Genomic DNA, 13,026 nt, shown 5'->3' with positions numbered 1-13,026 from the left:
AGAAACCTGAAAAATTCAAAAGAAAAAGTAAAAATAAACAAGTGTTCTAATGGATTTAAGCTGGGATTCGCAACGAAACAAATCAAAGTCCTCGGCAACGGCACCAAAAACTTGATTGCGAGCAAAATCGGGGTTTGTTGTTTTCGTTTTACTAAGCTTCAGGTTTTAAATTTATAACCCCTAAATGTCTGCAAGTGCACAGATGTGCGCTGTAGTACTTAGGGTATCGATCCACAGAGACTTAGTTGTTTCAGTACGAATTCACTGCAACGCTTAAATCAGATTAGAACTAAACAGGTTTTGGTTTTGGTTTTTGGTTGTCACTAAATCTAAACTAGAAAGCAAGTAAAAACTAAAGATCAATTGACAAAAACGAAAGCATGTAAAGCAAGTAGTAAGCGATTTAAACAAGAGGCGAATTGGAGCAAGTAAAAGCGAATAAAAAAAGTAGAATGGAAATCTAAGGTTGTAAGCAATGAAAGAAAAACGTTGGGGCTCAAGGGGTTTCGCAGGGGTTCATGGACTAAGCTATGTCGATTTTAAACAAGTGATAAAGGTAATCAACTACGTATGTTCTAGAACTCGAGACACGGAAGTATGAATAGCCTATTTTCGCAGCACTAAACAACTATCTCTCGCAACCCTAATCAGTAGGTTTCCACTCTGATTCTGGAAGGGAGAAGATGCAATAGCAGGACAAGACTCATCAATATTCACAACTCAACTACAGGTAGGTTTCCACTCCTATAGAAAAATTGCTCGTTTCACCCTAGTTCAGACAATCAATGAAAGCTTTCGCAACATATCATGTCAGATCGGCTTCTAAGTGGCCAGCAAAGAATCACGCAGTAAGATTAAAGGCAAACGAAGAACATCTAAAAGATTATAAATCCTAAATCTATCGATTCATAATCAAAGACACATGAAATTCCCTTTGAAAAATCCCTTTAAACCCAACTGGGTAACTACTCAAACATATTGTAACAAAGAATCATAAACGAAATTAAAAGTGCAGGAAACTAAAGACTAGAAGGAAGAAGAACGAAGAACGGAAGCGACGATGGAGGCGCGATGTCTTCCTCCAGCGGCGGCTCCTCCTCCAAGGGCGGCGGCCTCCTAGGGTTTAGAAGCCGAAAATCTCTATCTCTCTCTCTAAGTTTGTCTCTCCTTCGATTCCCCTCTTTAGAATGACCTAAAGGGGGTATTTATAGCTTCTGGGGTGGTTCTGGACACTTAGGGCTTCAAAAATAACGAAAGGAATTGATCTGGGCTTTAATTAAGTTGACGGGAAAGTGACCGACCAAAGTCCGCGGTCGCGGTGGCTCTACCCGCGGGAAAATGGGTGTTGGCCGCGGTCCCGGCACTTGCTCTCTTCCGGAACTGCATTTTCTGTCATTCATGCATCTGGAGTATCTGAAGATCTAACCGTTGGATTGTATCCAAACCAAGTGCATTAGAAAGCTGGTTGGATCCTCTATGTTGTCTCAAATTTTGGGGGTGATCAGACGGTAGAAGGTCTTAATCGCTTGTCATACTTCTCACGGTCTGCATTTATCCAAAATTGCTCATTTGTTCCAAATTGCATATCTTTTGCCCAAGTTTCCTGTAAAGTCTTTTGAAACTCTAAAACATTGAAAACACTTTAAAAACCATTGAAAACAGAGTTAAAACACCTGCATAAGACATAATTATGATACATAAAAGTTGTCAAAATACGGTGTTATCAAAGATTCGGCTCGGGATGAACAGTCGACGTCTCCGCTTCCTGGGCTCGGCTCGCTTTCTCCCTCTCGGCTTTTTCCTTCTTGTCTCAAATTGACATTCGAACCATTCTCTCGGTCGTATCAATGGAAGAAGCAGACGAATCGGGACTAACTGGAGCACCAGCGAATAAAGCTCTCGCTTTTTCAACTCTCGCAAAAGAAAAGTGCTTTTTCCAGCTCACCCTCCTAGTCGCGAGAACATCCATGGTTTGAGCGATATCTTCGGGAACCGGCGGAAGTGGATCGCGAACTTCAGATATAAAAAGAAAAACAACAAACGTTAGTAACAGAAATAAAGTGCGAATCGACCAAGAACTACGAGCAAACTACCAAGTGCTCCCCAATCCGTCTTGGTTAAATTAAGTAAATCGTTCCCAACGGTAGCCTCGTCCACGGGAACATAGAAGAAATGATCATCCCAGGCATCATCCTTGCTTGGGAAATCCCCGATTATTCTCCAAATTCTCTTATTCTAAATATAATACTTCCCCGGTTTGGAAGATCGGCGAATTTCCAAAAAGTTGCGCAGATGGTCGACCCCGATTTCGATGCCGCATTCGTAGCCGCAGACCAAAATCCCGATCTTATGCCGAAGACCTCGCGGCATGATCTGACCAAGTGAAATCCCGTGTAACCAAAGGTAGCGTAAAATCGTTTCAGGTATGGGAAACCTTAAATAGCACAGCTCGAAAAAGCATTCATAAACCGTAAAATGGTTCGGCGGTGGATCATCGGCTCGGTCGAAAGGCTTGGGCGCAACAAACTCGACAGCCTCGGAAATCTACAGCGTTGCCTCAATCTTTGCAACGATTCTTCAGTCGACAGGGACGAGCCAGGAGGATCCGGTTTCCTCTTCTTTTTTCCTCTCCGAGAATTCCGACGTTTCGAGGAACTCATCCCGAGCCTCGACATCGCGACCTCGAGTTCTCGTCTGGCCTTGGCAGGGTCGAAATCGAAGTCTTCAGGCTCGAGTTTTATGTCGTCGGAAAGATACTTCGCTTCGGAATGTCGAGGAGAGACACCAATCGGGCTCGGCGAAAAGTTCAGCTGACCTTGGCACGAAACAGAGTTTGCGGAATCAGCCGAATCGGTAAAAGCTTCTGGCTGGGTTCGGAATGACATCGCGTCTTTGGGTCGGGCGAAAATCGAAGAACAGATCGAATCTGGAGAATTTCGGAGGAGGATCGGGGACCGTGATGGCGGATCGGAAAATTCTCGGACAGATCGGAAACATCAAACGATCTGCCGCACCCCGAGTAAAACCCTAGGTGGGGCGGCGGCTCAAAAAAAAAGAGAAAGAGAGCTAAAAAAAAAAATCGAGAAAGAGAAGGGAGAGAAAGAAGAGAGAATACCTTATGAGGTTTTGGAGAAGTGAAGAGATTGTGAAAAATGAAGAGGGGAGCTCGCCTATATATAGAAGTCTGGGTGTGGGTCCCGCAACAGTTAGTGGGCTTGGAAACTAAAGCCCAAGCCTATTAAAAAAAAAAGGAAGAAAAATCCTAGGGAAAAATCTTAAGGGAAGAAAAGCCCGAGCTCGGCATAGTCATATGTAAAAGTGGCTCGGAATTTCGCTATGAAGATCCTCCTTTCGACAGAATTCGTCAACTTGCGCGTACGTAACAAAAAAATCTCGACAAACAAGTCGTTTACACCTCAACGAGACGAGCCGAATTACATTCTCGTCTCGACAAAATCCATCGGCTCGGTAATTTTGGCCGAATTCCATTCTCACCTCGGCAAAAATTAGCTCGGCGAATGCATCGTCTCTTCACTTCGACTCGCCGAACCCATAGTCTCATCACTTCGGCTCGGCGACGTCTGACCCTCTTCGCTTCGGCGACATCTGACCCTCTTCGCTTCGGCTCGGCAAAGACGGGAGTAGGATTTCGTCTCATCTTGTCAAGCACTCTTTTGCCTCGGCACAGCTCCAAAAAAAAAAATTGTAACAAAACAAAAAAATCGAGCCGAGCAAAAAAACCTTGACAAGGAGATTTATCGTATGATCCGGCAGTTAACCTCAGCTTCGTCAATCTTGACATCTTCGTATACGAAACTGACGAGCTGGGGGGCAAACTGTTGGGGTCGGTTTTCACCTTTACGAGTTTAACTGCTCCAAAAAGACTAAGTGTCGGAATCGGGTTTCGAAAAGTTCAAGAACGTGATTTTGGTGGGAGGAATCGAACCAGAGAAGCAATTAAACCGAGCCGACCCTGATTCGATCTTGGGCCGAACCGAACCAAGAGCTGGTTTGGTTAAACCGAGCCAAAATCAGAAGCTCTCGATCCGACCGAACCAAACCGGTCTGAACAATCTTGCAAACAAGATGTATTGGGCCGAGCCAAAGGACAGGAGGCATTGGTGGGCCGAGCCGGGTAACCGGGAAGATCCAGTAAACGAGCCCAAGAGGAGTTTACCCTAAGGATGATCGAAGTCGCCAGCCGCACAAGAGAAAAGGAAAAATTCCGAGAATCTCGGGAGAGAATCTTGGCTAGGCGGTTTGTAGATTTAGTATAAATAGTCGATGTAATTCTCTTGTTAGTAGACTTTTACGCAATCACAGAAACCCTAAGCAATAAAACTACTTTTCGATCTTTGTTGATTTTCATTTAGAAGCTTTAGATCCCTCTTTTTCCTTAACAAATTTTGATTGTGCGAGTTTCGACTCACACAGCCATCATTTAGAAGAAGTCCATTCCAAGAAAGTTGACTGATCCAGGGAGTTTCACACTCTGCTATTTTCTGGATGTGATCTGGGAGCATCTGTCAGTTTGATGCCATTCTCCATAGCAAAGAAGCTTGGCTTTAGAGTGTTCAAACCTGCAAGGATCTCTCTTATCCTTGCAAACAGATCAGTTAGATTACCTGTTGGGATGTTGGAAGATCTGCCTGGTAAGATAGGTGGTTTTGAGGTTCCAACTGATTTTGTTGTGCTAGAGATGGATGAGGAACCAGTTGATCCTCTTATCTTGGGGAGGCCATTCTTGGCCACAGCAGGAGCTATTATTGACGTGAGAGGTGGGATTATAGAGCTTCAACTTGGGTCTGAGAAGCTTAAATTTGATGTGAATGAGATGATGAAGAAACCCACCATAGAAGGTCAATGTTTCTATGTGGAGACAATGGATCAGTTGGCTGATGAGTTGCTTGAGAAACTGGATACTGACCCTCTTCAAGCTGCTTTAACCCAAGAACAAAGAGACGATGGGTTCTTAGTAGAAGAAAGTGAAGGGTACAAGATGTATTTGGACAATGCTAGAGAACTTGGTCCTGAGGCATACTTTTTGGAACTGGAACAAAGTGGCTTTGAAGTCTTGGCTATCAAAACATCAGACACTAGCCAATGCAACTTTGACAAGGATTGGAATGAGGCTGATGCACCCCCTGTTGAGCTCAAGCCTCTACCAACAGGGCTCAGGTATGCCTTCTTGGGCTTACACTCCACATATCCAGTGATCATCAATGATAGCTTATTAGAGCATGAAGAGAGTGCATTGCTTAGTGAAATAAGAAAGTTCAGGAGAGCCATAAGATATTCTTTGGCTGATATTAGAGGGATCTCTCCTGACATATGCACCCACAGGATACACCAAGAGGACCAATCTATGTCCTCTATTGAGAATCAACGACGTCTTAACCCAAACCTCAAGGAAGTGGTTAAGAAGGAGATACTCAAGCTCCTTGAGGTAGGGATAATTTACCCAATCTCTGACTCAAGGTGGGTATCTCCTGTTCACATTGTGCCCAAGAAAGGTGGGATCACGGTGGTTAAAAATGAGAAGGATGAGCTGATAGCTACTAGGACCATAACTGGACACATAATGTGTATAGACTATAGAAAGCTCAATGCAGCCTCTAGGAAGGATCATTTTCCTTTGCCTTTCATTGATCAGATGTTAGAGAGGCTTGCAAACCATCCCTTCTTTTGTTTTCTCGATGGGTACTCTGGATTCTTTCAAATCCCCATAGATCCAAGAGATCAAGAGAAAAAAACATTTACTTGCCCTTATGGCACATTTGCATACAGGCGCATGCCTTTTGGTCTTTGTAACGCCCCTGCCACATTCGAGCGTTGTATGATGCATATATTCTCTGACATCATTGAAGAGAAGGTGGAGGTGTTCATGGATGATTTTTCTGTCTATGGCTCCTCCTTCTCGGATTGTCTCTCTAATTTGTCACAGGTCTTGGAGAGATGTGAGCAGCATAACCTGGTGTTAAATTGGGAGAAATGCCACTTCATGGTGCAAGAAGGGATTGTGCTTGGGCATAAGATATCTGAGAAGGGCATAGAGGTTGACAGAGCAAAGGTGGAAGTGATGGTGAATCTGGAAACTCCCACTTCAGTCAAGGGGATAAGGAGTTTCCTTGGGCATGCAGGGTTTTACAGAAGATTCATAAAAGATTTCTCAAGAATAGCCAGACCCTTGACAAGGCTGTTGTGTAAAGAGGCTGACTTCGTCTTTGATGCTGAATATGAAGAAGCCTTCAAGATGATCAAGGATGCATTAGTCAGTGCACCAATAGTCCAGGCTCCAGACTGGTCCCTTCCTTTTGAGGTTATGACTGATGCAACAGATTTTGCAGTTGGAGCAGTACTTGGCCAAAGGAAGGACAGGAAGCTTCATGTTATCTACTATGCTAGTAGAACCCTTGACTCTGCCCAAGAGAAGTATGCTACTAGTGAGAAGGAAATGTTGGCAATAGTCTTTGCTTTTGATAAATTCAGAAGCTACCTGGTGGGATCAAAAGTCATTGTATATACTGATCATGCAGCCCTCAGGTATCTGATGACCAAGAAAGATGCCAAGCCTAGACTATTGAGATGGGTTCTCTTACTTCAGGAGTTTGATATGGAAGTACAAGACAAGAAGGCTATAGAGAATGGCGCTGCAGACCATCTCTCTAGGTTAAGAGTAGACTCTGAAGTCCCTCTTAATGACAGTCGTCCTGAGGAATCATTGATGGTGCTCAACTCTTATTTGGAGTTTGAAGAAGTGGATAGCATCCAAGAGAAGAGAATGCCCTGGTTTGCTGATATTGTGAACTTTCTTGCTTGTGGAGTGGAACCACCTGTACTTGATGCTTACCACAGAAAGAAGTTCTTCAGAGATGTCCAAAGATAATATTGGGATGAACCCTACCTGTATGTCCTGAACAAAGATCAGCTGTATAGAAGGTGTCTTGCTGAAGAGGAGATGCAACCTGTGTTGCAAGAGTTCCATGGTTCAGCTTTAGGGGGTCACATGGGAGCATTCATGACTGTGGCCAAGGTTCTTCAGAGTGGGTTTTGGTGGCCCACAATGTTCAAGGATGCTCAGATGGTTGTTTCAGCATGTGATGCCTGTCAGAGGCATGGGAACATTTCAAAGAGGAGTGAGATGCCCCAAAATCCAATACTAGAGGTTGAAATCTTTGGTTGTTGGGGAGTGGACTTTATGGGGCCTTTCAAATCATCTGATGGGAATCAGTACATACTAGTGGCTGTGGACTATGTGTTCAAGTGGGTTGAGGCCATTGCTTCCCCTACCAATGATTCCAAGGTAGTAGTGAAGTTGTTCAAGAACATTATCTTCCCAAGATTTGCAGTACCCAAGGTTGTTATTTCTGATGGAGGATCTCATTTTGTGAACAAGACCTTGGAAGGATTTCTGAGAAAGCATGGAGTGAAACACAAGGTAGCTACTCCTTATCATCCTCAAACTAGTGGCCAGGTTGAAGTATCTAATTGACAGATTAAGGCCATTCTTGACAGGACTGTTAGCTCAAGCATAAAAGATTGGAGCAAAAGGCTAGATGATGCATTGTGGGCTTATAGAACAGCCTTTAAGACTCCAATTGGGACATCTCCTTTCAATCTGTTATATGGGAAGAGCTGCCACCTTCCTGTTGAGCTGGAGTACAAGGCTTTGTGGGCTGTGAAGTTGCTGAACTTTGATATCAAGACAACTCAAGAGAAAATGATCATTCAACTCCATGAACTTGAAGAGATCAGGTTGGGGGCTTTTGAGAGCTCCAAGATTTATAAATAAAAGACCAAGGCTCTGCATGATCAAAAGATTCTGAAAAGGGAGTTCAAGGATGGTGATCCGGTGTTGCTGTTCAACTCTAGGCTTAAGTTGTTTCCTAGAAAACTTAAGTCTAGATGGTCTGGTCCCTTTAAGATTCTTGAGGTCAGGCCATATGGAGCTGTTGTGTTAGAAGGAAAGAATGGTCAAGAGTTTGTGGTAAATGGCCAAAGGATCAAGCACTACCTAGTTTCACAAGGGAAGGAGGAAGCTACAACAGTTCCCTTTCTTGATCCACCACCACCAGCATTGGGTAGATGGGATTCTGCTCTTGTATGCACCAGTTGCCTTTTACCCTTAGCATTCTATTAAAGTTTATTCCTTCTTGAGTGATCCCTTGAGCTGAATGGAAGCCAACACATTAAATGAGATCATCTTTGTCTCATGACCCTGTCCCAAGACAAGTGAGTTCACATGATTTGCATAAGCATGATTCACATGAGCTTTAATGAATGTCAAAAGGTTGGAACTATGGCTGTTTGTGAAAACTTAAGCTTGAGCTTGATTCATTTATTGATAAGTATGGCTAAAGTTTTGTGAGTAATCTTGTTTGCAATGCATCTTAGAATTAGCAACTAGGACAGTGAGCCTTGAATTCTTTTAGTGATACACTCTCTCATTAAGGAATATGAACTCCCAATGAATCCAACCTCTTTCTCTCATTTGCTCTTTTTGCTTGAGGACAAGCAAAGGACAAGTGTGGGGGAGTTGATATATTCATAATTTGTCATGATTAGGACTGCATTTTTGTCCAAATATTGAGTCTCATGCATGCATTTAGCTAGTTTTGTTAGAGTTTGTCCTTGGTTCTAGCTTTGTTTAGGATTTGGATTAGGTCCTAGAGTGTCCTGCATTTTTGGAGTGTTCTCAGGTCATTTGGAGACTTATGGGAGCAACTTGGAGCTGGGATCATGGAGGAACCCTCACCTGTGTACAGCAACTCGGACAGATGGTTTGCTGCAGACAAAACCCTCACTTTCATCGCGTGGGACGAAGGACTTGCAATGCGATTCTGATATGTTCATAATTTGCATCATTTAGGTTGTATATTTCATTCCAAATCATACCTTATTTCATGTATTTTAGGTCTTTAGGGGTTGTTTTAGGACTTAGGAGTTGCATTAGGTCCCAATGAGTCTTTGCATGTTTGGAGTGTTTATCAGGTGCATTTGGAGCTATTTGGAGTTAAAAAGGTGGATCCAGGAAGAGAAATGGCGATCAGGGTTTGAAAGATAGTGAAAATGGGTTTTTGGAGGTTCTCGGCCATTCTCACGTACCGCAGGAAGGTTTTTCTCGGCAATTTGCATGTACCGCGGGTGGATTCCTCGACCAAAACGCGTACCGGCTGGTTAAATTTCTCGGCCAAAATTCCCGGGTACAGACACATTTCCGAAATCGCCTGTCTGGGGAACCTTCCGGTCCGATTCAGCTGTCGGGTGCTTCATCAAAGTTGGAGAAAATTGGATAATGGTTCCAGAACAGGTGGAATCATAGGATTTGGAGGTGTGAACAGAGAGTTAAGCTCTTCGGAAGGAACTCCTGTCTCGCTGCTGTTTTGGACCGACCCAATGAGCTCCGAAGAATGCGAAGGACGGTGCACTTCCAGACCGATTCAGTTTACAGGGCCTTCATCAGAATCCGAGATATTTGAGTCCTCTTTCCAGAACGTCTGAAATCATTCAATTCAGAGCTATGAGCAAGAAGATAACGTTTCCGGAATGGACACATGTCTAGAAGTCTCTTTCTGATCGTGTCAATGCACTGCGAAGATGAGCCCTCCAGGAAACCTTCCACTTCCCAGGCACCGAAGGTTCCTTCACCAAAGTTGAAGATGTCTGAGTCTTCTATCCACTGAAACTTGAATCACACCATTCGGACCAGTACCCTAGAAGTTACGCTTCCCTGAATGTGAAGTGGTCCGAGGAGCCCTGAACGCTGCGAGATTGATAACCCTTATTAAGGCCTTGACATTATGCAAATGGAAAGATGGCACGGTGGAATTCCACGGTCCTCATCTAACCGTGGCACTTGATTGCAGTTCTTCGGGGTTTGACACGGTCTTCATGCCACGGTCTACACTTGACCGTGGCAAGGTAACACTTGGCCGCGAAAGGTTTTTTACTTGCATTCGGAAATTGCCACGGCGTAATGCCACGGTCTACACTTGACTGTGGCAAGACAGCACTTGTGATCCTTCAGACATTTGGAACTTGACACGGCCACGCATCACGACTCTGGACTTGGCCGTGGCACTTGATGCAATCTCTCGGCATTTGACACGGTCTTCACGCCACGGTTTTAGACTTAGCCGTGGCAACTTTATGCGTTCCTTCGGCGTTTGACACGGCCATGCATCACGACCAGTGGGAGCCCGTGGCACCATGATTCATCCAAGAACAAGAGACACAGGACTTGACACGGTCACTTGCCACGGCTTGACCAAAACCTGCTAGACCGTGGCAAACTTCTTCTTTACCCACCAAAGCCGGGTCAGTACCCGGTTTGTTCCGGACTGACCCGGTTCGTCCAAGGCCACTATAAATACTTTTTAGACCTAATTTGGAGAGAACCTTATCTTATCTTTAGTCTCCTTTTCCTTTTTGGTGAAAATAACCGTTGTTTAAGACCTTGTTTTGAGTTTAATATCGATTTGAAGAGTGTTTTCCATCTGGTTTTATCATTTCTCATCATCAAATCACACTTCTAATCATGATTAACAACACATCTTGCAAAAGATCTAGTGTGTTGATCATGATTAGTGAGTAATCTCCATATTAAGGTCTTAGATATGTAGATTAGGGTGCTTAAGTGGTAGATTAGTGAGCTTAGGGGTTAGATCATGCATATTCCATTCTCTACAACCTGTTCTTAATGCTAGATCCATACAAATCATATGTGGTCTAGATTCTGGGCATTTCATGCACCAAAAGTGTTTGATGAAATGCATGAACCAAGGGTGTTAGAGGTTTAAGTGTTATGCATCATGGGAATGATTGTTTATATGCTTAAATGACAGATTAAACTGATTCTTAATGCTTGTTAATATATGTTTCACTAATGATGATTAGATTAGAAACTGTTTTGGCATAGAAGTTGATACCTTCATGAGAGGATTAACTTAATTAATGATGTTTAAGTTGAATGGTTTGCTTGATCATATGGTTCATTAGCTCATTAGTTTATCACTAAAGGCACCCTAATCCACTATCATGTCTAAGACCTTTCTCATCATCATACATACATTCTCATCACTTGTCATTAGCTTAGTTCTTGTTTGATCACTTCTTTAGTCATTAATCTTGTTTAAGTTTTTACTTGTCATTAATCAATCAAAACCTCACTTGTTTACTTGAATTGAGAAACTGATCACATAGCTTAGTGTTTATCACCACATTCTTGGATTGACAACCTCTTTTATGCTACTTTGACAAGGGGATTGATAGCCCTGAGACCTAAAAAGTCTTGTTTATCAATTGGCGCCGTTGCCAAATTGTTGATTGTTTAGCATTAAGCTCTGATCTGTTCTTCAGATCAAGTGCTTATTTTTTGTTTTTACTGATTACTTTCAAGTTCTGTTTGTGATTTCAGGTGCATGAACACCAGGTCCAGATCAAGAAGCTGTGGTCCACCTTTCCCCTTAAACGAAAACATTAATCTTTTGGTACCAAGGAGGAGAAGGAACAGGCGTGGAAGACAGATTGATCAGGCTGATATGGAAGACCAAAGAGAGCATGTGGTGGACATAGAACAACCGGTTCAGGAGCAACAGGCTCAGGGTAATGGAGCTGGTAATGGAGTTGGTCAAGGGTTACATCAGGGTAATGTTCATCAGGAACAGGTGCATCAACAGCAAGCTTATGTCCACCAGGGACAAGCTCCAGCTCATCAACAGAGGCATCAGGCCAATGTACAACAAAGACAACAGGTACACCACCAACATCAGACCTTCCAACACCAGCAAAGGAGATATGAGCAGCCACAGGTCTATGTTGGAGAGAATGACAGGGCCAATGCTCATCAGTATGGAGCTGGAATTCAGGCACCACCTGTGAAAAACAACAACTTTGAAGTGAAGGCATCCTTGTTGAATATGGTCCAGAACTCAAAGTTCCATGGATTAGCAATGGAAGATCCCTTGGAACACTTGGATCAATTTGATAAAGTGTGTGACCTGTCAAAGATAAATGGAGTTTTTGAAGACAGTTTCAAGCTAAGATTATTCCCCTTCAGTCTTGGTGACAAAGCTCACCAATGGGAGAAGAATCTTCCAAGAGGCTCCATTCAAAACTGGGAGCAATGCAAGCAGGCCTTTCTCTCTAAGTTCTTCTCCACCTACAGAACTGCTAAACTAAGAAATCAAATCTCTAGCTTCACTCAGCACAGCAATGAGAGTTTTGGTGAAGCATATGAGAGATTCAGGAGCTACACAAACCAATGCCCACACCATGGGTTTAGTGAGGCTTCTCTTCTCAGCACACTTTATAGAGGAGCTCTTCCCAAGATTAGAAACCAGCTGGATACTGCTTCCAATGGAAACTTTCTGGGAAAGGAGATTCATGCTGCTTTAGAGCTAGTGGAGAACTTAGCAATGAGCAATGACACTTATGGTGAAGACTATGACAGATCAAATAGATCTGAAGGTTCAAGCTCAGAACAAAGGCTCACTAGAGAAGTTAAGGAGTTGAGAAGTGAATTGGACAAGTTGAAATTCACCACTCAAAAGCCAATGCACTTTGTAGGAGAATATGAAGAACCTTCTCAAATCTTTGAGAACATAAGTGAAGAAGGTCTAACCCAAGAGGAGCTTAACTACATTGGGAATCAGAGGTTCCAGAGATATCAGTATGGCAATGCGAATCAGAACCTCTCTTACAGGAATCCCAATGTAGCTAACCTACAAGACCAGGTCTATCCCAATTCTCAAGCTCCAAAGAACTTTGTTCCCAAGAACAACTTTCAAGGGTCTTTCCAACCCAAGAATCAGTTTGGTCAGCAACAGCAACCACTTCAGGGTACTGGTTTCAGTTCACAACAGCAAAAGGCACCACCAGGGTTTGGTCCACCACAGTTCCAGCAACAAGCGCCGGTTCAACAACAGTTTCAGCCACCAACGGTTCAGCAGCAACCACAGATGGGGTCAGATATGGTTGGTATTCTGCAACAACTACTTCAGGGTCAACAGATATTTCCAAGCCAGA

General features: G+C 43.4%; 1 non-coding gene across 1 annotated transcript; it reads right to left on the bottom strand.

Annotated features, from left to right (window-relative positions):
* Positions 1-12,173: 12,173 nt before the first annotated feature.
* Positions 12,174-12,280, bottom strand: LOC112083815. Its single transcript, XR_002897942.1, has one exon. It is a non-coding gene; the product is annotated as a small nucleolar RNA R71 (small nucleolar RNA).
* Between the last annotated feature and the right edge of the window lie 746 nt (positions 12,281-13,026).

Source organism: Eutrema salsugineum, unplaced genomic scaffold (genome assembly GCF_000478725.1).
Source record: "Eutrema salsugineum unplaced genomic scaffold, Eutsalg1_0 scaffold_6, whole genome shotgun sequence".
NCBI classification, from domain to species: domain Eukaryota; kingdom Viridiplantae; phylum Streptophyta; class Magnoliopsida; order Brassicales; family Brassicaceae; genus Eutrema; species Eutrema salsugineum.
Note: the sequence above shows the minus strand (reverse complement) of the source record. Positions and strands in the feature narration are given on the sequence as shown.